Source organism: Colias philodice, chromosome 20 (genome assembly GCF_061535455.1).
Source record: "Colias philodice isolate Cphi_HAF_F1 chromosome 20, ilColPhil1 Martin Lab GWU primary, whole genome shotgun sequence".
In the NCBI taxonomy this organism is placed as follows: Eukaryota; Metazoa; Arthropoda; class Insecta; order Lepidoptera; family Pieridae; genus Colias; species Colias philodice.
In genome coordinates this window covers 2,992,690-3,018,901 of record NC_143105.1, presented here as the reverse complement: position 1 = coordinate 3,018,901, position 26,212 = coordinate 2,992,690, and the positions used below count along the sequence as shown (strand labels likewise).

Here is a 26,212-nt window from a genome sequence, read left to right as displayed (position 1 = left end):
TGTTTATTTAATAACAATTAAACCACATCGAATCAGACCCTGAAAAATGAAAGGGTTCTATTCCTGAGCATACTCAAGCGTAAGAGAAAAAAAAAAGACTCGATTAGTAAAGTATTTCGGTCGCTATCGTGTTAACAAGAAAAAGGATCCGCACATACAGACACACGGACGTCCAAGACAGAACTTTTTTAAACTGTTTTTTAACTAGTTTAAATAACAAAAATGACATCAAAAATATCATGAACGTTAAAAATAGTGTTTTTTCTTAATATGTGTGTGTATGTATTATCTTACAAGTGCAATGTATGATACATAAAGACATTTTAAGTTTGAAAAATCAGATGTTTTGCGCGAAGTGACAGTAGTACCCACCTCAACGCTTCGCTTATGAGGCGTGCAATATTACTATTATCTTAATATCCTAATTATAAATAATAATAATAAATAAATACACTTTATTTAGCACCAAATAAAAAACAGACAATATAACAAAAGAAAAAAGACAATATAATATATAGCCAAAAAGGCGGCCTTATCGCTACTGAGCGATTTCTACCAGGCAACCTATGGGTAGGATTTTGAATTAAAAAGGGGAAAAACAATAGGTGGTGCAGTAATGAAAAATTTAATTATAATACATTTAAACCAAATATGTAACTACTTATATTATAAATATATATACATAATGAATATGAATTATTCGTTTTTATTGATTGAGATGCTGCGTCAATTGTTTAAAGTCTGATAAATGTGGTAGAAATTACTTTTTGTATCAACGTTGTGACGTCTACAACAACGCATATGTATAAAACGAATTTAAAAAGGGTGTTTTAACAAGCTTTAAAAAAACACATAATATTTTCCATACATAATAATATAATTATTACGTAGACGATTCTAAAAATGTAAAATAACTTATATATATAATGATTATCCGGCTGTCCTTGCGTTTTTTACTATTGAATAAAATTCGTGTTTATAAGAATAAAATATAAGAACCTTGACTTGAACAAACTTTATTTATCTATGTTGTAGATCTTGTATGAGGTTAGGTAAAAAGGAACAATTATTACAGGTAGGTAATAGATAAGTTTTTAATTAGTAGATAAGTTAGACGCTTTTGGATAATTGATATGTAGTTGAATTTAGTTCTTTTTTGAACCACTTGCATTATATACTTTATAGGCATTAGGCAATCAATACTGTCTTCCCTTATATTCCCCCTTTTTTAACAATTTAAATAAGTGAAGAAAGATGCGAAAAACAGAGAAGATACTTACAGAAAGATTAGATATGAAACAGAGAAAACGGCTATTTTTATTTTGTAGAGCAACTGTAATTATCAAATGTATTTTTTTACTTCTATATGAAACAGTAATATTTATCTAAGGTAATGTTATTTTACATTTTGGAACGAAGTTCCTTATCGCGCGTTGTGAAAGGGGGCTAGACGGAAAAAATTCTTACGAAAAGTTGTCACGACACTTTTTGCTAGAGTTGTGCCTTGCGGTGTGCGCATGGTTCTCTGTCTGTCTCTCTCTAACTTAACACTTCGTTCCATCCGGATGTCCCTTGACATCGCTCATATATTATTATATATAATGTATGGGAGGGTTTAAAGTTAATTTTTTAGATATTTCTCGTATTATTTTTAAAAAATTATTATGGCCATTTTACTCATTAGTTTAAGTACCTACTTTCGATATCAGTTTAAAGTTTTTTGATATCTGTAATAGTTACGGAATAATCGCCTGTGCACACTTAACGATTACACCCTGTATATGTATTCTAAACTTTCAATTATTTAAAATTTAAATGTTTATGGATGTGTTCCAACTTCCGAATAACTAAAGATTAAAATTGCTCTAATTGCTTTTGGCAATTAAATATACTGAAATAATTTGCATACAACAAATTTAAATAGATCCATGCATTGCCTTTACTAATTGAATGATATTTATTAGATGCACAACTATTAACTATTAATATGTAGCATTCATTTATAGCCTATAGGTATACTTCCTGGTTTCATAAATTATCTTTAATAGAGTTATGTAGCTGTGAATATCAAGAGGATTATTTAGAGGTCGTTGAAGATAATATTCATTACTATTATAATTACTATATTCGCTCGCCAAAGATCTACACGGCTTATTAATCTATACCTACTTATATTATAAAACTGATTAGTTTGTTTGTTTGCTTGCTAAGGCCTGTTACCTCGCGTCCGTTTTAAAAATTACTCTGTGTAATAGTCCATTTCTCGAGGAAGACTTAGGCTATGTTATATCATCAAGACCAATAGGAACGGAGCAATGCGGGGCAAACCGCGCGGCACAGGTATCTGATAAATAATTAAATATAGGTATGTACAATGATATTATACACATGAAATATCATTGGGTTTGTAATAAGATTTAACACGATTTGTGTAATATTAAGTTTAGTTTAAATATTATCTCACATAATAAGGTTTAAGTTACACCTATTGATTCATCTCGATACGGATTAGCATAATTATTGTTATAACATTGAAATATTAATAATAAAAATGAAAAAAGAAACACAAATACAATGTTGTCATGGTAACAGAGTATTTATAATTAAGTTAACAACGGTAAGTAGGTTCAAAGTCCATCGGGTTAGAATTTAGATGATAAAATAATAAATTAAGTAAATGAATTGAACGCTTTCTCTGTAATATCGTTGGATAGAATATATTGAAAATACACAATACAATGTATATATTGTATTGTGTATGTATTAAGCCATAGATAGGATATACATATACCTTCTATTAGTACCTTACCTTTTTCCATTTAAGAAGGCTTTTTAGGCAGTTCTCGATTTACAAGGTGCGCACTGCGCAGCTCTTTGGCGAATAATTATATTAAACTAACAAACAACTGTTTTTTACGAGTATTATAAGCTTGAACTAATATTTCTGTAAGTAGTTATTTAGAATGCTATAAAATTTGAATATTCCATAGACTCAAGAATTTATTCACGTAATAATTTATTCAATGTATTTGAATCCTCCATTCCAGTCCATTATCTTTTCCTTTTTTCTGTACAATTTTTACATTTTTTATGTATCCTGTATTGAGAAATAAGGGTTGCCAAATCATGTTTATTGTTTGCGAAAGACCATAATATATTTTGTATATTTTTTTGGAATTCAGCCAGCCTTATTATTCAGTCATTGTAACATCATCATTATGTGGAGTATTATTATAATGTTAACAGAAAATGTCGTCTACATCCATAGTAGGTAATCTATAATATAAAAATGAATCGCAAAATGTGTTGGTAAGCGCATAACTCGAGAACGGCTGAACCGATTTCGATAATTCTTTTTTTATTATATTCCTTGAAGTACGAGGATGGTTTTTATGTAGAGAAAACGTAAATATGTACCACGGGCGAAGCCGGGGCGGACCGCTAGTATATTATAATAATGGATATTCTTAATTCTATTGTGCCGGTTTTGGTACAGTTAAATATTAGATAACAGTATGGAGATCGGTTCATTGTACAATATATCGTAACGAACAACAAGACTGTGCAAATAATGTAAATGTAGCTTAGTTTATCGATTTATAGGATCTTTTGTTGCTGTAACACATGGTGATAAGAAAACAATATTTTTGAAATTAAAAAGTAAATACATATTATTATTTTGATATTACTTATTACCTAATCTTTCTATACAAAGGGAGGTATATTTTTATTAATTTAAAATGTGACATATAACTCATATGTCCTTGCTACTCTATTGTTAAGGATTTTGCTGTTCCTAGAATAAATTTTGCTATACCTTTATACTGTGTTTAAGACTTCCTTTTGTTCAAATTAAAGTCGTATTAAATTTGTAACATTGAATCAAACATACCTATTAAAGAGTCACATATAGAGTTAAGGTAAGATAATGGAAAATGTATGTATGTAATACATACATTTTCCATTATCTACCAACATTTTACTTTCGACAATACCTATTAGTTCTATTTATGTATATTTAATCAGTTGATAGCTCAAGTTCTATGCCAAGTACAGCCATAAATTGCCAAGGCCTAACCAATAATTGTATACGTAATAGTACCTATATTATAAGTTACTGTAGTAATTGTTATCAGCTCGCGACTAGAATATAATATTATGACTAATATGATTATGTTTAAAACGCAGTAGAATATACTTTCATTCAATGTGTATTATTATCGTGTGTACTTCTATTGTTCCGTACCAAGGTTCCGTATTATATATTACAAGTTCTAGACCCTGTTTGTAGTCTTTCTAAAGAAGTAGCTGCTCCGTGCGGTTTTTCCCCCGGGGCTCCTTTCCTGTTGGTCGTAGCGTGATGATACCGGCCTATAGCCTTCCTCGATAAATGAGCTATCTAACATCGAAAGAATTCTTCAAATCGGACTAGTAGTTCCCAAGATTAGCGCTTTCCAACAAACAAACTCTTTAGCTTTATAATATTAGTATAGATAAGTATGTGTTAGAATATTTGAACGTAAAACTGAAGAGGTTTTTATAAAAGGAGTAAAAGCTTGTTTTTTTAACAGGAGTGAAAGATTCATAATTAGAGAAATACTTCGTGTGAAATATGAAAATTAGATGAATCCAGTTGACCGCCGCCTCATAGGTATAGCTTGTGTAATATTACTAATTTAAATCATATATATTATGTGATAGTTGAAAAAAGTAAGAGAATATTTATAGTAAGTTTGCAAAGATACTTTTACCTCTTACATATTTATTTTATTAGCGTAAGTTAAGTTGCTGCTTAAATTCGTTATCAAGAGCCATAGTAAAATCTGAAGGTAATGTGATCATTACCGAAGCTATCTCTGTCAGTTTAAGGCGAAAGATAGAGATAGGAATATTTTAAAACCGTCTTAAAGTTAAGCATCGTCGTTAAATTCACGAAAGATTGCCCATAATTCTGCTTTGTGCATTTAATTGCTAATTATTTTAAGTGAATTGCTATTAAGCCAGTTACAGTATACAGTTACAGTACTTAAGTTATATTTTTAGCTATTGTGCATTAAAAACTCCAAAACCAGGTTAAGTTTACTGTCTACTAAGTTTTACTTGACGGGGTCAAATCCCAAGCGCCGTTTTGAATGTTCTTACTGGTACTGTCGGCATAAAAATGATCATATTAAAAAAATGTATTTCGGTAAAGTAGGTAGGTATCCATAAAGTTTAAATATATTTTAAAATGACATTAAATTCTTTTCATATACCTATTCTCGCTCTTCAAATTGTATTTTTTATTTGAATAAAAATCAAGTTTAGATATCTAGAATCTTGGTATTAAATTATGTTTCTAAAGAATCGATCAATAATAATTTCACAAGTAATTTTGGCAATTTCAACGCGTAATCCTACGATATTTTAAAACCTAAATGCCACATGTTTATGTAATTTTTGCTTAACTCAGCCAGAAAGGTCGGCTAAAAATATAACCAATGAATAAATAATTATTTATTGCCTAACATAACAATAAAATATACAAATTAAGTATCTTATACAATAAGCAATTAACAGAAGACTCGAGACAAAATTGTACATCAATAATTTTATAGTACCTATCTGTTATATAATATGCTAACTAAACTAAGATCGTTTCCTCATAAATGTTAGGCTAAAAGTTTTGTTCCTACATAAAATTTATCACTGACATCAAAATTGACGGTATAAATTATAATCATATGTTCCCATAAATCAAGCTCATAGGATACCCGGGACCTTTTCGGAATCAAAAGAGGTGTTATTTAATGTAAAAAATTAAATTAAAACAGTGTAAAATAAAAAAGAGAGTTGTAGTGCCGAGCACACGTGCCAGAAGTTAAATTTCTAAGGCAAGAATCAAAGATACCAAAATCGTCGCGTTACTCCATGACGTAAAACCTAAAGAAGTTTCACTTATTAATAATTGTAATTTTTCTGCTGACGTTACCGCCCCTAAAAATTGCGAGTTAAGGTGAGGCGGTGTTTACGTGTTTTTCATTCAAGGACCTCTGAGGGCACATTATTTAACCGAGTCGTTTTGTTCACCCCTGCCTGGATTCTGGAGCAGCTAAGACGCAAAGTATGCATTGTTTATTTATCACCTAATGAAAAATGTATTTGCATGCCGTTGAATAACGGCTAAACATGCTGAAATAATGTATCTTATTCTTAACACCTATGTATACCATGTTCACTTGCAAATAAATGATTTATTTATTTATTTATTTATTTACCCATTTGTATGTATTTGAGAAACAATTTTCCAAAAAATAAGAATATTAAATGGCGGTTTTTTAAGCTGGGTTTTAAGTGTGTAGATGCAGTCAAGAATAAGGTCGATAAAAAGGGATAAAAAGCTTTTGTGCTTACCCAGAGTTTAGTCTATCTCGGTGCAAACTTTCTTCCAGAACTGATGAGCATTTTTTTCACCCATTTTTGCAAAATTTCGCGTTTAAAATTGAAGAAGAATTTACAAAAATACAAGTGCGAAAAAAGATCTGGAAAAGTGCTCGATATTCTCGAATTAAAAATATGGCACTATTTCAAAAGTTCACATTTTGCGACGTGCAATAAAATTCTAGACGTTAGATTTAGGTATCTAACATTTGCTAAGCAGAATATTACTAAGCGCAGTGAATATAAAAAATTAATATATTTGGAAATATACACGTTTGCATTCAGGCTGCTATAATTAATTTGAAACGACAATACAGAAATTTATACACTATAAAATATAAAATAAAATTTAAAATGTATTTTCTGCAACAGCGGGAGATCTGCAGCTAAAGAAAAAACGACTATAAAATAGCTTCAGAACCGATAAAAGTATTCTTGATACATACGTATATCTTGTAAATCTAAATTCTAATAGGTTCTTTAACATTGCAATCATTTCTATAAAGATATAGACAAAACCATCAAATGATTTAATCGTCACATTTACATCATTTTATCTAGCAGAATCTAAGATTTATAAATGATCCAAAAAACAAGCTAGCTCAATTTATACAGACCTGACCTTCTATCGTCCTAATAGCAACATATTTATTGCAAATTCATGCAAGATTCTTGAAAAGCAAATGTCACTAAATACATTAACAATTCAGATCTATTTTTAGCATTTAATATAATGCATTGGCTTCTGGTTATAATTGATTTTACGCTACGCGTGTGCGAAGTGCGTTCTAAGGAATGGTATTGTTAAAATTCTTTACAAATATCATAAAGAGTAATTGAAAAAAAGAAGTACAAATTGTATGATTTACGGTAATATTTATGACTAAAAGGTAACGTCCTTGCTTCTCCACAATGACGTAATTAGTAAGCTGATACACCCGAACTTTATAATACTAATTTGTATTATCTTTTGTGAGTCAGAATTAAGGGCTTTGTTTTATTTTGGCGAACACAATTTGGATGAGCAACCAAACTACGGTCGTAAAAGCGAACTCTTCTTTAATATGGTAAGGATCATTGTATGGATGCATGTATGTAATATAAATTATTATTTATTTATTTAGTTAATCTATATCTTCTTATATATAAAAATGAATCGCAAAATGTGTTGGTAAGCGCATAACTCGAGAACGGCTGAACCGATTTCGATAATTCTTTTTTTATTATATTCCTTGAAGTACGAGGATGGTTCTTATGGAGAGAAAACGTAAATATATACCACGGGCGAAGCCGGGGCGGACCGCTAGTAATAAATAATAGCAAAACAAAAACAATGCTACAGTTAATTTTACAAATGGCGGCTCAAAGTCATCTCTACCAGGCGATCTACAAATTTATTTCATTTTAATTTTATTATAAATAAATAAAATATTTTATCACATCTACTACATGATATTATATCTTGATTGACTTAACAACACAAAACACATTATGTTCTACAAAATAGAAATAAACAGACATATTTTCTTAATCTTGTTAAGCGCGTCACACACGGTGAAGATACTATAATATTTTATCTTAAGATACTGTTATATTTTATATTACAGTATCTTATGGTATCCGGTATCAGCGTTCTGACCATCATTTTTCTTTTTGTCATTGCGTACTAAGACACGGGTACGGGTATATAAACCCGAAATTTTGTGGGTCATTTGTAACAGGATGGCGGTTCTACAGGGGTCTTAGTACGCAATGACAAAAAGAAAAATGATGGTCAGAACGCTGATACCGGATACCTTAAGAATTAAGATACTGTAATATAAAATATAACAGTATCTTAAGATAAAATATTATAGAATCTTCACAATGTGTGACGCGCTTTATTCTTGTCAAAATCGCTTTATAAAACATTAAAATACAGCTATTTTATTAATTTTAATAATTAAATAGTGGATTTTTATTTATCAACTCAAAATGTGTAAAAGATAAGTATGATAATTCAAGCTTAAAAAAAACAAATTTAAACATAAATACGATATTTTTCACAAGTATTTTTTATAAAAGAAAGTCCTTCTATAAGATAAAGAGCTCTTTTTCTATTTCTAAATATTAACAGCGTATGCAAATGCACCTATAATATATAAACAAATTTAAATTTTAAATATTATCCAGATCACTTTGAAATGAGAGAAACTAATAATAATTTATTTATAAATTTCACAAATGATTCGAATATTTCGACAAGACTATTGAATTATAAAAAAAAACTAGCTTACCGCCCGCGCCTTCGCCCGCTTAGTCTAAAACCTAATAAATTATATACTAAAACCTTCCTTTTGAATCACTCTATCTATTAAAAAAAACCGCATCAAAATCCGTTGCGTAGTTTTAAAGATTTAAGCATACAAAGGGACATAGGGACAGAGAAAGCGACTTTGTTTTATACTATGTAGTGATGATATAGGTAAATTAATTGAACTATGTCCAGCGGTTTCGATCGCGGACGAACCCGCGGGCAAAAACAAGTACCTATTTTATAGTTTATGTGTGTAATTCTGGTAACTACTTTACTGCCAAGTATCATCAGAATACGTTCAGTGGTTATCGCGTGGAAGAGGAACAAACATACATCCATTCTCACAAATTTTCTCGTGTATAGGTAACCTAATATTAAACAAGAGAAGACATAATATTAATCACTATGGAAAGTAATAGAAAACTTGAGGACACAAAGCAGGTCTAATTACTAAATTTATAATTTTATTAAGAAAAATATTAAACTATTATTATTATAAAAACAGACGTGAATTGTATTTGCCCCATGACCCCTAAACAGTACGCAAGACGTCTAAATCCATACTAATATTATAAATGCGAAAGTAACTCTGTCTGTCTGTTACTCAATCACGCCTAAACTACTGAACCAATTTTCATGAAATTTGGTATGGAGATATTTTGATACCTGAGAAAGGACATAGGCTACTTTTTATCCCGAGAAAATGACACAATCCCGGAAATCCCACGGGAACGGGAACTATGCGGGTTTTTCTTTGACTGCGCGGGCGAAGCCGCGGGCGGAAACCTAGTATAGACATAATTTTGCAATGACCTTGCAAAATACATTTTGTTTATAATGTGGTGTAAAAACCAACTTAATTGCGGTTTAATATCAAGGAAAATCTAAGCAATAGGTGTACCTTATATTTTTTCCTCAATATTAAAAATGCACATAAAATATATTTAAATCAAAAATTAATTTATTACAGTCTGTGTTTCGTATTATTGAATTAAAACGCAAACTTAGTGGTCCGGAAGCCAGCAGCAGATTTTATGACCAAGTTCCTCTCAAGCGGTAATTAGTTAAATGCATCAAAGTATAGTATTATGAAGCCTCGTGAACGTCAGCTGGAGCTCGGTTGGGGGGAAGAGCGGTTGTAGCCTCCCGTATTTTTCCACCAAGATACAGCCAGCTGACATATATTATTTATCCACAGTTACATATAAGCTATCATCAGGTAAATTTTTGTTTGAGAGGAAATAACGGAAAATAAATTTTTCTTTAAATTTAACTTTCATGTTCGAGACACCAGCTGACGTATAATACACCATGTTGTAACCAGCTGACTATTTTTTTTCGTTGAGATATTGGGTTAGCTACAATTTGACAAATTTTTAGCTGAGAGGAAATGAATGAATGAATGTATTTTTTTTCCTATGTGCGTGGGAGGCTACAACCGCTCACCCCCCCAACCGAGCGCCAGCTGACGTTCACGAGGCTTAATAATGCTATACTCTCATGCGTCTGACGAATTATCTCTTGAGAGGAAATAGTTAACCAAATTTGCACCTGGCTCCCTAACCATAGGTATTTATTTTGTCGTGGACAAACGCGTTTCATTTAAAATAAATATTCGATTTGATAATTCCATCATAGAATTTAGTAGGTACTCTAAAAATATGAAGAAATTAAAAAAAATTGACGTAACAAAGTAAAAAAGGCTAAGCGACAAGAAATCAAAAATTCCCCGACAGTTCATACAAATATGGTAATAAAAAATAACCAGCTCATGTTTTTATACAGATTTGACCCAGAACGTAAATCTAATAATACCCGCAGAATTATGTATAACATTATCCACAGGACTGATATTATTCTCGAAGGTTCTCTACTCCTTGAAACATATTTTAGCGTATCTATAACTCTGACTAAAATAAATTCGAAGCATTGTCTTCAATTGTTTTCGGACATTTTTCTAAGTTCTTATAAAAAATCGGTATCAGATTGAATTGCTTTGCCATAAAAAACATAATATATGGTATTACCACAAAACAATTTAAACACAGTCTAACTTTAAACCAGGGATCTGTCACTTTAATAGTTTTCTTTGTGAAATACGACAAAACCAGATTAGAGAACCCGCGCTTAAAGATAAACCCTGTCTAAAGTTGTTTGTGGTAACACAGAAATATTTATGTTTTGTAATTAAGTTATTTTTAACTTTAAAACGACAATTAATTTTATGTGTTCATTATAGGTGTAAAAATAGTGCCAAAACTGTCGAATTTTCCTTAGGGCTGATTTTTCAATCCTTGGTTAAAACTTATTCGTCGAATAATGTATAAAACTACCATTTTAAAAACGTATTCTAATTGCCCGTATTGCAGTTTACGTGACATTTTAATATTATCGTGTAATACTTTATTGGACGGATAATGTTTTATCCAAGCATTGAAAAATCGGCCCTTAATCCAACCAAGCGTAGAGATATCATATAAATAAACTATTTCACAAAATGTACATTGTAATTACATACCTTAAATACGTATAACTTCCATTATAATTATCAAAAAATGTGAATAATGCGCTCATAGATAAACTGAATAGTTGAGCTGAAAATAAAGCAGTTACTTACAGCTATAAATAACCCAAAATGTATGGACGTTAGCATCCAATATTCGTGCATACTTGGCCCTGCTATCAATCACTTACGATTATATTGAGAGTCCGTTCTTGTAGATTGATTTGAACTCACACCTGATACCATTATAGGGTGACTTTGTATTAAGAGGCTTTTGTGCGTTGAATTATAAATCTAAATATGTACATAAATGCCAGCTAAAAAATATAGAAATATAAAATGCCTGCGTATCCATTAGATTGTTTTTCATTAGCACGTTATGATACCTAATATATTCGGATACTCTGCTAAATCAGCTAGGATCATAATTCTTGGGATACCTTGCTTAACTTATGACACAGTCTTGCATGAATGTATTGAATAACATAAATCATCGCGAATAGAAAACATCTAAACATTTCTTCAGTCGCAAATGCCGTTCCATCTCCACTCAGAAATTTCATTTGATTACCGTTTGCCATTCGCAAATACAGCATGTTTTCCCATGAAGCGTTCGCACGTTCCTCTGAAATAAGCCTTTGAAATAAGCCTGACCAAGGATTTCATGGCTAAACGAACTCTTCAAAGTATCTACATTATCAAAGCTCGTCACACGAACGCTTAATGAGGGTTAGAAAATGATCGCGAAGACAGCACGTGATGTGAATATGGGTCAGATAAGCTGGAAAATCTAGAGGAACATATAGACATTTGTCCTTTTCGAAAGAAGTACAAATAACTAACTATGCCGCGCGGTTACACCCTCAGACGAAGCAAAACAAAAAATTCTATAGATCATGTTTGACCTATACCTATAGTAATATTAGTAGGACTTACTAGTCCTACACACCCTCAGACGAAGCAAAACAAAAAATTCTATAGATCATGTTTGACCTATACCTATAGTAATATTAGTAGGACTTACTAGTCCTACTAATATTACTATAGGTATAGACAAATCCTATCCTAGCCTACTGGCTAGGATAGGATTTGTCCGCTGTGAAATGAATATTAAGCACATACAACTTACACTTTGAGTGTTCTTACGAAGACCTTGATCCTCTGTTGCCAAGAGATTTGACTAGTTTAAAAATATACTTATTTCAAATTGCATTAGCATATTTTGCATAAATTATTGTCTTTGGAAAATGACGTGGTTCCTGAAAAACGGTTTAAATATAATACAATTAATACAGGTTAATGTATGCACATTTGTTTTATAATATATTGTCAAGTCGTAGTCGTACGCACTTCTAGACCTTCAATTAATTGCCTAAAATCTCGTTAAATAAATAAATAAATTAAAATTGTACGTAATATACGAATTAAGACGGCTGACTTGTAATTAATGATATGTTTTAGTTAATATTCAAATATCTGTGTCATGTTAAAGTTGAAGTTTGTTTTACTCATCATAATATGAGAAGGTCAAATTTCGCTTACAATATATAGGTAAGTGATATATTATAATATACTAGCTGCTCCGCGCGGTTTCACCCCCGTGGCCCCACTCCTGTTAGTCGTAGCGTGAAGATATATAGCCTATAACCTTCCTCGATAAATGGGCTATCTAACACCAAAAGAATTTTTCAAATCGGACCAGTAGTTCCCGAGATTAGCGCGTTCAAACAAACAAACAAACAAACAAACAAACTCTTCAGCTTTATAATATTAGTATAGATATATTCATATATACAATGTTGGATTTTATATAAAAACAAGTCGATACATTTTTTCGCATAGCTTTAGTACAAAACCTGTTCAGTTCATGTTACATTTATCATATTGTTATTTTTGTAATGGTAGATATTTATTTACATAAAATTACGATAGACTGTGATATTTCTTGTTTATTTCTTATATACCTATATTTTTTCTTTAATTATTTACATATTAATTCAGAGTAATATATATATATATATATAATATCTAATATAAAATATGGTCCTACTTGGATCTATGGTAGCAGAAACACTGCTTCCTAAACCGCAATGTTTTAACAATTATTATAGTCTGGCGATTTGTATTCATAAAACTGCACATAAAATACAAATAAATATTATCTCAATATTCTAGTTTCGTTGTATCCTAAAACACATTAAAACCTACATAAATCTAGTACGTTTTGAACGCAGTAAACTATTTCGATATTGGATACCGTTTAACAATAGAGGTTACGAATACGCAATATTAACTACAATTGTATAGAAATCATATAAATAGTGCAAACTGCGTCACAATAACGTCAGCTGTTTTGTATTTAAGGTATTGTCGTAAATATTTGAACATATGACTGTAGAGCGAGATGAATTATAATTAAACAGTTATGGATAACTAAATATAACATTACATGTTTATGGAAAATTCATTAAAATAGTATTAAAACACGTTGTTGTAGTTGATATTGTGAAAATATTTATACTATTGATCAGAAAAAAAATTTATTAGTACTGCTTCTTATAGCATGGTCCTTTCAGTGTTTAAAAACATTGACAGTTGACACTTACCTGTTCTGTCGTGTTTATGTACATAATATGTTGAGCTGAAAATTAAAAAAAAAAACTAAAATCGCCGATGTGGCGCAAAAATCTGCTTCGCTTAAATGGAGCTGGGCAGGGCATATTAGTCGCATGCCTTTTTTTTTAAGTGGGGAAATCTTGCATAGATACCCACGGCCTCCGGGGAAGGGGCCGTGGGTTATGTCGGATTCCTACCGACCAAAACCCCACTGTGTTCCGTCAAGCCGCATCAACGTCGGGGCCACGGGTATGGTAGAATTCTTCCGTGACCCCGTCAGCGGCTGCCCGTCGCCGGGCCAAAACAAATTGTGAGCCAACCAGCTCTAACCTCATGGGGCGGCGTGAGCGGAACACGTCTCACGCCACCACATCTCTCCGGACGATGGACTAAATCCCCGCTCCATCGCCCGGCTCCCCTCGATTAGTCGCATGCCTGACGAACTGTCAAGCCAAGATAACGACATTGTGGAGCCCAGACACAGCTAGAAGGCGTCGCGGCAGGCCGAAGAAAAGATGGCGGGATGAACTGGACCAATTTAAAAGAGACTGGTCTTTGGGGAGGCTTTTGAAACACTTTGGGGAGGCCTTTGCCCAGCATTGGGACACAACGGGCTAATACAATACAATACAATACAATACGTTAATTTAACAATTTAACTAAAATAGCCGGCTTACGTTGTTTCAAAATATTAAATTAATTAGTGAACACAATCCGCTCTAGGGCACAGACATATATATCTATTTCAAACTTACTCCTAATATTGGTTTTGTATAAATTCATTAGAGTATTGATTTACGAAGCTAGGAATATCTACATAATTATATAACTAGCAAACCCGGCAAACTCCGTTTCGCCACCAGAGACACCTTTTCTTTGCTATAAACCTCACGGAGCCCGAGACCTTTCCAACGAATGCAAAACCGTGGAAATCGATTCGTGCGTTCTGGAGTTCAGGAAGGAAAACCCGACTTATTTTTATATAGTAGATATAATGTTATATTTAACTCATAACAGTCTTTAATTTTAATATATCATGCATGGCGTGCGTGAAAACCTATTGTTTAAATATAAACCGTATGGAAAAATATATTTGTAATATAAATACAGATGTACAGATTTGGAATAATATTTGTAATATACTACATACTAGTCTCCGCCCGCGGTTTCGCTCGCGTAGTTAAAAGAATACTCGAGTAGTTCACGCACCGTAGAATTTTCGGGATAAGAACTACTATGTACTTTGTCAGATCTCAAACAATCTGTGTAGAAAATTTCGACCAAATCGATTGAGTGGTTTCGTTGTGAAGAAGAGACAAACAGACATAAAGACAAATAGAGTTACTTTGGCATTTATAATATTAGTAAGGATAGTAGGGAGTTGGGATGTTTTACGAGTTTTAGTAGCGAAACTTCTTTGTAAGGCTGGCTTTCAATCTCAGTGGATAACAAGGAAACTATAAATATTAAATAACTAGAATAAGTGGGGCTATTATTAGTGTAAAGTTCCTCGTCCCATCTCGGAGAAATAGCTTTTACACTATATTGCACGCCTCATAAGCGAAGCGTTGAGGTGGGTACTACTGTCACTTCGCGCAAAACATCTGATTTTTCAAACTTAAAATGTCTTTATGTATCATACATTGCACTTGTAAGATAATACATACACACACATATTAAGAAAAAACACTATTTTTAACGTTCATGATATTTTTGATGTCATTTTTGTTATTTAAACTAGTTAAAAAACAGTTTAAAAAAGTTCTGTCTTGGACGTCCGTGTGTCTGTATGTGCGGATCCTTTTTCTTGTTAACACGATAGCGACCGAAATACTTTACTAATCGAGTCTTTTTTTTTCTCTTACGCTTGAGTATGCTCAGGAATAGAACCCTTTCATTTTTCAGGGTCTGATTCGATGTGGTTTAATTGTTATTAACTTATTAAATAAACAAAAATAATAATTAATAAATATTTATTAAAAAAAATTATGAGGCGTGCACTTTTGGATTTTCCAAATTATTTTATATTATACAGGGTGTCCCGTAAGTAGTGGACCAACGGGTTATGGGGAGTAGAGGGACTTATTATCTAACAAAAATACTAAAATTTATTGTCCTAAACCATAAAGTTTTTGATTTATGCTTTATTTTCAAAATTTGATAAACATATCATCCACGTAAGCTTAATATGAACTTTTACCATTTCTGTTTTTATTTTATTCTTATTTTTTTGTTCAAGGTTGTTAAGAATACATAAGTCTTCCTAATTAAAATGATACTCAAGCATAATTAACAACAACAACAAAATTAGACCAAAAAATAGGTAAAATTTTACGTTTTAAAAATTTACGGACTGAAGTTTGAACAAAGCTGGTGTAAAAAAAATGTATGGTTTCCCTGTGGAACTTTATTTTAAAAACTTCTACATCTCATACAAATTACAAAAAGGTATAATTGTGTGGTATAAAGTATTTAAAACAATGTTAAATTGGCGTACAACATTCAAATTAGAAATTATCAGGTAGTCAACTCATTAAGTTATTCCGAGAATTATTGCCTTTATGGGCGCGCGCTGGAATTCTTTTGTATTGTTTCTGGCCAATCATAGACGATACTTGAACCCACTATTATTTTCTTTGACTTTCAACTATTTCAGTGACTTGCTTATAGCTCGTAACTACACGCGTGTTTAGCTTGAATCCGTCATTACGATATTATTCTTTGTTGAAGTGCGATTGAATTGGACACTGATTTTTCTTGTGATTTGGATATTGTTCGACTTTAGTTTTTTGAAGGAAATTGCCTAATACATACACTCCACGTGAATATGCAGAAATGTTAAAAAAAATATTGAGTTAAAAAAATTTTGATCCAAGAATCAAGCATCTCTCGACAAAAATTAATTCGTCGTTGATAATCACCTGGTATTAATGCTTGCTCACTCGTACATGATACGGGTGTAAATCACTTCTCTTCAATATGCGATGCACTGTACTTCTTGGTACACCAGTGCGTCTCAGCAATACGGCGAGTACTAGTTGAAGGATCTTCTTCTACTTCTGTCAATATTAGACGATCATCGACTGATCTAGGCCTTCTTATTCGATTTCCAATTCCAGGAATACGACCTTCATGGTATGCGTTATTTACTCTGAGAAAAAAATCGGTGATCAGGATAGCAATCCCGATTGGGATAACGCTCACGATAAACACGTGTTACTTGACGAGCATTTCCATCAGTGAGTCCATAAATAAAAAAACATTTTTCTGCATATTCACATGGAGTGTATGTATTAGGCAATTTCCTTCAAAAAACTAAAGTCAAACAATATCCAAATCACAAGAAAAATCAGTGTCCAATTCAAGCGTACTTCAACAAAGAATAATATTGTAATCACGGGATCAAGCTAAACACGCGTGTAGTTACGAGCTATAAGCAAGTCACTAAAATAGTTGAAAGTCAAAGAAAATAATAGTGGGTTCAAGTATCGTCTATGATTGGCCAGAAACAATACAAAAGAATTCCAGCGCGCGCCCATAAAGGCAATAATTCTCGGAATAACTTAATGAGTTGACTACCTGATAATTTCTAATTTGAATGTTGTACGCCAATTTAACATTGTTTTAAATACTTTATACCACACAATTATACCTTTTTGTAATTTGTATGAGATGTAGAAGTTTTTAAAATAAAGTTCCACAGGGTTACCATACATTTTTTTTACACCAGCTTTGTTCAAACTTCAGTCCGTAAATTTTTAAAACGTAAAATTTTACCTATTTTTTGGTCTAATTTTGTTGTTGTTGTTAATTATGCTTGAGTATCATTTTAATTAGGAAGACTTATGTATTCTTAACAACCTTGAACAAAAAAATAAGAATAAAATAAAAACAGAAATGGTAAAAGTTCATATTAAGCTTACGTGGATGATATTTTTATCAAATTTTGAAAATAAAGCATAAATCAAAAACTTTATGGTTTAGGACAATAAATTTTAGTATTTTTGTTAGATAATAAGTCCCTCTACTCCCCATAACCCGTTGGTCCACTACTTACGGGACACCCTGTAGATAATAGCTGACCCGGCAGACTTTGTCCTGTCTTGGCGTAATGTATAAAATGTATGAAGTTTAAATAGATATAAAGATCTCAAGCCAAAAGGATTTTTTTAAACTTATGTGATTTTTTTAAATACTAGAAAAAAAAAACGATCACGAGGTGGGAATCGAATCCGCGTCTTTATGCCATTCCAGGACAACGCCTAGCCTCACGACCACCCGAGGTCTAATGTTTTCTATTATTTAAAAAAAATCATATTTATAGAGCATTTGAATGCTCTAAAACTTATTATCAAATTTAACAAATCATATACTTAAACCATGCTCTCGAAGCACTCTATCTAGTGAAAAAAACTGCATCAAAATCCTTTACGTTATTATAAAAATCTAAGCATACATAAGGACAGAAAGCGGCAACTAACTTGGTTTTACACTATGTAGTGATTAGGATAAAGAGAGAGAGAGTAAGAGTGTATTCGCTAGATATCTATAAAAAGTATTGTGAAAGGAAATAGTAAAAGTTCGAAGGACACTGGTAATATGATTATGTTTGATATTGAGACTTTAGTTATTAGGCATTAGTTTCTTTGCCAGTTCTTTTCATGTGTGAATGAGTTTGCCTTCATTCATGGTTCAGTGAAGCATGTTTGTTAACATGAATACGACACTAGAAGGAAGTAGGATTATCTAGCATGAATGACTAATGTATGAAGATAAATGATTACCGGTTTAGTGGGTAATGGGTAAGAGGATTTTTGGCAGTTTTCCAATTTCTATAACAATTAACAATCTATAGATTATTGTACCTAATTGACACATCTTATTAGTCATTATTTTTGATTGTCCTGATTTTATGTCCTATCAGATCATAATATTTCCTGTTGAATTCTCTTAAATGTTTTTCGTATTCTTTACATCAAGTCCAGGAATAATAGTACACGAGTACTATATTCAAAAAACATTACTACTTTTCCTGCTGCTAACTGTTCTAAAATTTGGAGTAGCTAAAGTTAAAAGCATTTTAAACAGCTTTTTTGCCCTCAACATGTTTTTAAACGAATCTTCCGAAATCCTCTTCGAATAGACATTTCAATACATGTCCTAAACATAGGTATAAATAAATAAAATTCTATTTTCCCGTTAAATTAAGCATTTACACGAAGGGCAGATTTCCCGGCATTTCCATAATGTAACAGCCTATTTTCTATATATAGTTATTTCTATACCCTCCGGCTGTATTTTATTAGACTTCGGCAAAACAAGTGCGAAATAGTTTAAGATATATAGTACCTATGGGTTTGTCAAATAGTAAGTAGTATTTATCTACGTCATTGTGTATTATATTCAAGATCATATCCATTGGTCCCAGGTATAGGTTCCTATTTCTACTCGTAAAGGTTTTGTCAATTATTTTATTGTTTAGTTATTTATGAAAAACACACACACTCATATGATATTTTGTGTTATATGTGTGTGTGTGTGTGTGTTTTATTTTAAAAGAGAATTTGGTGTCTATAATTGAATTTTACACTCAAGTGCGTTTTCAATAAAACCGAAATTATCCTCACATGTTTTTTTTTATTTAATAATAATTGGTGAATTAAAACCTCAGTAATGACCGTGGAGGGCCTTTCCTTCACCTTGAGACATTTCGTTTCATAGTCACATGAAAGTGATGCAATAAGTGCAATAATTATGCATTAAAACTAGTTTAAAAAACTTAAGACATAAAACTGAAATAATATAGAAACCGTCAATCGCGGAAACCTGATTTTCTAATACTATATTATTGGTATTTAGAATATCTAGTGCACTAAAGAAACTCATTAGAGAAAACATACTCCTAAAAGTATTTTTAATTTGCTATTTTTCACAAGCGGAAAAATTTGATTGTGTGTTTGTTTGCAATGCATTTAATATCTCCTCCGAAATATTCCGAAAATTCTGAAAAAGTCAGCCTATATTTATTTTTTACCCGGGCGAATTTGAATCCGGACGGAGTCGGAGCCTAGTATTTAATATTATATTGAATTTTATATTTTTGGTTTTATGGCATTGAAATGCTTTATAAATATAAATTTATAAAGAATAGAAAAAATTCGATCACGGATGGCTGAGTTGGTCAGGCGTCCGCCCCGGATTGGCAGGATGCGGGTTCGAATCCCGCTTCGTGATCGAATTTTTTCTATACTTTATAAATTTATATCATGACTAGCGGTCCGCCCCGGCTTCGCCCGTGGTACATGTTTACGTTTTCGCTACATAATAACCATCCTTGTACTTCAAGGAATATAATAAAAAAAGAATTATCGAAATCGGTTCAGCCGTTCTCGAGTTATGCGCTTACCAACACATTTTGCGATTCATTTTTATATATAAGAAGAAGATAAGAAGATCATGATAGTAGATACAGTGTCAGAGCATTATTTGTATTATTTCATAGGGTAAGTCCGGGGTAGTTGGCCATAGTTTTTTCTAAGCTCTATCAGAAATGAAATACTCTTGTTTTTGTGATTGTTTTTATTTATTCTTAAACTTTAAAGATTCAACTATGTTATTCTTAACATAAAAGTAATAATTTCTAATCTGATCACCTTATTAATTTAAGTTTTTTAAAAATCACAATTGGCCATCTCTCCCGAGGTGTCCGGGCGTGATGGCCATGCCACTAGAGGTAAGATGGCCACAACTCAATTATAGGCTTTCGATTACTTTTTAGTCCCATTTTGTTGTTTTATGTGATCGTTTTAACAAGCACGTGTCCCGGACGACTGTTTAGCTGTAATCCAGATTCATCCATATTAAAGAGGCAGTTAGGAGATAATATCTCACTGTCTTGGATAAGGACGCATTATGCATTTACTTCTTATTTAACTGTTTGGCTAATTCGTAAGCTATTTATCTCACGTCATCCATCGTTAAAGCAAGGCCTTTAGCTTGCATTGTTTTGATAGAAGTAACAAATTTATTTTCGTTTTCTTATCCAAATGAAGTAGGTCCCATTGGTCCTTTCTTGACATTATTTATGAAGTGAAACTTCTTAAAGCACGTTGAGAGTAAAATTTCAAGGTCGCATCACGATAATACCGTCATGTAATAGAGTAAGGCGATGGTTTTGGTATCTTTGAATCTTGCCAAAGAAGTTTCACTTGTGACACGTGTGCTCGGCTCACACGTTCTTTTTATTTTTATTCCTCATTCTAATGTTTTTCTAGGTATTTGGTACTGGAGCCCTGCCGCGCGTGCGGATAAGCTTCATTAGAGCATTAATAGCTTTTAACGATTCTTCCGACCTCTCACAACCACTGCCTTTCTCTTGTATTTACTAGGCATCTAAAACAAATATAAAAATAAATCAATTATTTGTACAAAACATAATTTATATATCATGTCACTATGGCCATCATATACCGACTAGAATTGGCCATCTGTCCTTATATTCCGGAAGAGATGGCCACATCAAAAACTAAAACAAGTAATGACATGAAACAAATAATTTTGAGGTTAAAACGTAACACTGTTCGTATACTTTACAACAAATACAAATATCACCATTATTTTAAGGAACTAACACCACAGTTGTGAAAAACAGTTGACATCTATAAAATATTCATGCTATTCGAATAAAAAAACTAAGGATTTACTTACTTTTTCTTTGTTTTTCGCTTAATTTTTTGGCGTACGTTTGCCCTCACACAGTACGCGCAGCGAACTATGCGTTAAATAGTGTCATCTTGTGAATGAATCCCTGAAATATTTCGATAGGCCATCTCTCCTGTATGGCCATCTACCCCGGAATTACCCTAGTAATGTTATTAGCGTAGTCGTGATTTATTCAAAGCTTAATTCTATATATCTATTGTCTATTGTTAAACTGTTACAATGTTTTTGTGTTTATTATAGGATTTTCATTCGTCTCTAATAATAGTTTATTATAGAATTATCGTGTTTTACATTAGTTTATTTACATTCGCTTTGTATTAAAATAGATTAGATTTCAATTACTAAGCGTTTCGTGTTTCGCAAATTTCATTAATAATAATTTATTATAAACGATTTTGTAATTATACTACCTTTGGTCTATGACTTTGTTCAGATATGCAGGCTTTATAGGCGTTGGTAGGCGTAGTTTTGTAATAAAATGAGCTACTATTTTTTTATTTCACTTTTACACATTTTAAACGAAATAGACTCAGATTTATTTTGTAAAAAATATTTTTTACTTTAATTTTAAGCTTTATCATAAAATAAATATTCAGTGAAAAGTTTATGTAAAAAAATATAATTTCCATGTGTAAAAAGTATATTTTTGAGATTGTATTATTTTTCGCATGCAATCAGTATGAATAAATGATGAATGTTATTTTACGAAATACCTCGGGTTACAATAGGTAGATATAGTCTGCATTTTATATCCACTTTCATGCCTTACAAAGCAATTCCACGTTTGCGCGGTTTTTACGTACAAAAACAAGATTGAAACATTTTTTAGTTTCAGATTTTAATAGGCTTCGGCATTCATTCCTTCCGCGAATATTTTTAGATGAAAAATATATATTTTTGATACATTTTTTATTTACGTTGTAATTCATGATTTTATTATATTTATCCTACGACCTCTTTACCCAAAAATTTCTAAGAATGTATATTAATCTTTAAACTGTACGTTTGGTACAGAGATTATAGTCAGACACATAGGCTACTTTTTATCCGGCACGCGCATAAAGCCGCAGGACCCATCAATTGCAAATATAAATATGTATGGAACACAGTTTTGTAAAATGTTAATATATCAAGTAAATAGATATAAAAAAGAGATCACGTTGCCTACAACGTAAAGTACCTATACTTTAATATCCTTTGACTCGAGTCAAGCAAAGGTACCTAGTACGTGAAAAGCTTTAAAGCAATATTGGGAAGTAGGTCTTGTATAGAACTCTAATATTACATGAAAGGAAAATCCTATCCGTCTGTATACGTTACGGTATCTACTGAGAAATTAAGTAACACACTTATACCAGTCCTTATTTTGTAGGTATTTAGTAATCTGTGCTTATGCCTTTGATCTAATTGTAATGTACAAGATACCATAATTGTCGCGAGCTCCAATCGCGTTAATCAAATTACGAAAACAATAATTAAATATTTAAATATAATGTACTATTAAATATCTATAGTAAAAGTTATCTTCGTTGCAGCAACGTTGATCAAAAGATGTTCACTCTAATTTTATCTTGATTCAAATTTATCAATATTATATGAAGAAATTTAAACGATACATTAAATTCAAACACAATAAAACACCATACGAATTAACAATAATATATTCTCTACTAATTTGCTATTAAATTGTAATCCCAAACAATATAGACAGATACTTTACCATATTTGAATTATTAATATCTCATATAATATGTAACAATATATTTGAAGAGTTTAATGCGTAATACTCATTACATCGGAGATTATCTCCTTGGAGATTATTTATTCCATCCTCCATCTTAGGATTATATTAATTATTGTGTAAACTGTTGGCTGAACATATTCCATAATTTATCTAAATTATTTGGCAGTCTTATGAAATACCTCTTGCTAAATGTACCTACACAGTGATTTGGTAATAACTGTTTATAATTTTAGTACGATACAAGTAGTTAAATTATAATATGTGATAAGACATATTGTAGACTGATTGTATCAAATAGTTTCTTAGACTTTTTCGGCCCAAATAAAAACGAAACCGGCGGACGGACAATGAAAATTTTGACTCTGTTCTTTACACATTAATAATTCTTTTAAATATATTATGTTTATATTTAATATATTACGAGACAAAAAAATAGAAACCACTGTGAATAATTAATAAGGTAGATATGCTTTAAAATACAGTTCCTTTAAAATTGGCCATTTTTAAATCCAAATAGCTTGGCATCAAGCTAGGTATAAATTGAATATAATTACACTTAATTTTAGATGTTGAACAAAGGCTTTCAGTCCTTTGTTCAGGAGAGACAGTAAGTAATAGACATTATGAATTGGCTGTTAAAATAATTTGAATTTAATTTATTTAAAGTATTATGAAAGAGTTTGAAAGGTGAAGAGGTTCCGATTTACAATTTAATGATGTGGCACATTTTGATTTATTAAATAAAGATAATGCGAAAATAAATATTAAATACCACAATGAGATTCCATTCTACCTACATAGTTCTAGTTATAAAATGATTTGTTAACAATTTGCAGTCAGGGAGCCAATTCTACTAATACCTTGCGAAAGTTTGTGAGAATGTGTGTGTGTGTGTGTTTGTTACTCTTTCACGCAAATACTACTGAACCGATAACAATGAAATTTAGCACACATATAGAGGGTAACTTGGATTAACACATAGGATAGGTTTTATCCCTGAAATCCCACGGGAACGGAACTATGCGGGTTTTTCTTTGAAAACGCGGGCGAAGCCGCGGGCGGAAAGCTAGTTTTTAACCAACTTCACATCAATAAATGAATACCGACGTTTAAAAGACAATGGGCTGTTACCACGTTCAGAGACTATATTACAGATTAATTATAGGACAATCTTTTATTAAGACGAATGATAAATTCGTATATTTGCAAGTAAACATGGTATAAATATGTTTCATTTCAGTAGGTATTGCAGTTATTTAAATTATCATGTAATATCACAGAATAATAACTAGTAGCTGCTAGTATTATGCAGGTTATTATGTAACCCGAGGCACCGACTTCAAACCTACATATTTAATAATCCTCCTCCTTTTTTTTGAAGTCGGTTAAAAATCTAACTAAAAATAATACTTGACAACTTTATAACGTATTTTTTGATGTTTATTATACTATTTTTAAGTTTTTTTGTTAACTACTTATACCACAGACATGTATCAAGTAAAATATACATGTCTGTGACTTATACATTCCACGTAGGACGCGAAGAAATGATGAAGTATGAACGTCAAATTAAAAACATCCTTCCTGTACACTGTATAGTAAATTATGTGTCATAGAATATATCATTGGCAAAAAGTTTATCATTATATATTATTATGTTTTAAGTACTTAAATATCTTACACAATAAAGTACCTTATTTGGTACAGTTAAAGTTCAATTTCAATTGAACGTCACTGTGTCATAATTCAGTTAAAAATAGCACAATGGGACTGTTAAGTGTTACGTAACCGCTGTCAATCATTTCTTAATTTAGATTCCAACATGTATTTTGTTGAAAAAGAATTACGCTGAATCATTCGAATTAGAAAATTAGAATTGGAATGTTTGTGTGCGTATTTCTTTTAGTTTTTTATTATATATTTAACGTATTTTTCTTATTTTAGTATCTCATAAAGTATGAAATACCTATGCATACCTATTTATTTTAAGAGTACCTACTTATGTTCCTATGTTTTTTGGTCCAAAACAATTGAATCCAAATAGAAACTTATTGGTATTAACCTTGTAGAGATTTACTCCTTTCTTTGAGTCATGCATCAGACTATATGACGATTTTTTGTAGACAAACAGTCTCAGCTATTTTTAGCTATCTTGGCAGATTTTCAACAATAGGTCTTTGCACTTTATTATTTTTTTAAATTGTATTTTCTTGCTATACTATGTCTAGCCTTATATGCACTTACTTAGGTAGTACCTAGTATTTAGTTCATAATATATTATTTGTACTTTAGTTAGTACATATATATTATGAAGCCATGCTTAATACCTAATGTACAATACATTCATAATATAATTAATTTCCTATTATAATAGTTAAACACCACCTTCTTAAACTTTTGTCCTTCATCTTAAAATAACCTAAGGTTAACTTAAACACGTGTGGTTTATTTCCAGAGTACAAATCAGATTTTGAATCATATATCGTACGTGATACGATTCAAAATTTATTTTTAACCACGAATTATCATAAACGGCCCATCTTTTAACGCATTATGTCGCTATGCATGATGAATATTTATATTATTTTAAAGATTTGTGATAAGATATAGTAATATAATGAAAAATAAAGTTCTGGTTGGTGTATTATCACTTAAAAAGGCAATTAACGTTAGTAGAGTTAATTACTTTATTTTTAGTTTAAGGGCCGATTTTTCAATGCTTGGATAAAACTTATCCGTCCAATACAGTATTACGCGATAATATTAAAATGTCACGCAAACTGTCAAATAGGGGCAATTAGGATACGTTTTTAAAATGGTAGTTTTATACGTTATTCGACGAATAAGTTTTAACCAAGGATTGAAAAATCAGCCCTTAGTATGCAATACATCAAAGTTCAGTAAAAACTAC

At 31.4% G+C, this 26,212-nt stretch overlaps 1 protein-coding gene across 3 annotated transcripts in view; it reads left to right on the top strand.

Annotated features, from left to right (window-relative positions):
• The window catches only part of LOC149479326 (atrial natriuretic peptide receptor 1), a 136,494-nt gene that overhangs the window by 10,296 nt on the left and 99,986 nt on the right, over window positions 1-26,212 (top strand). The gene's annotated exons all lie outside the window — the stretch shown is intronic.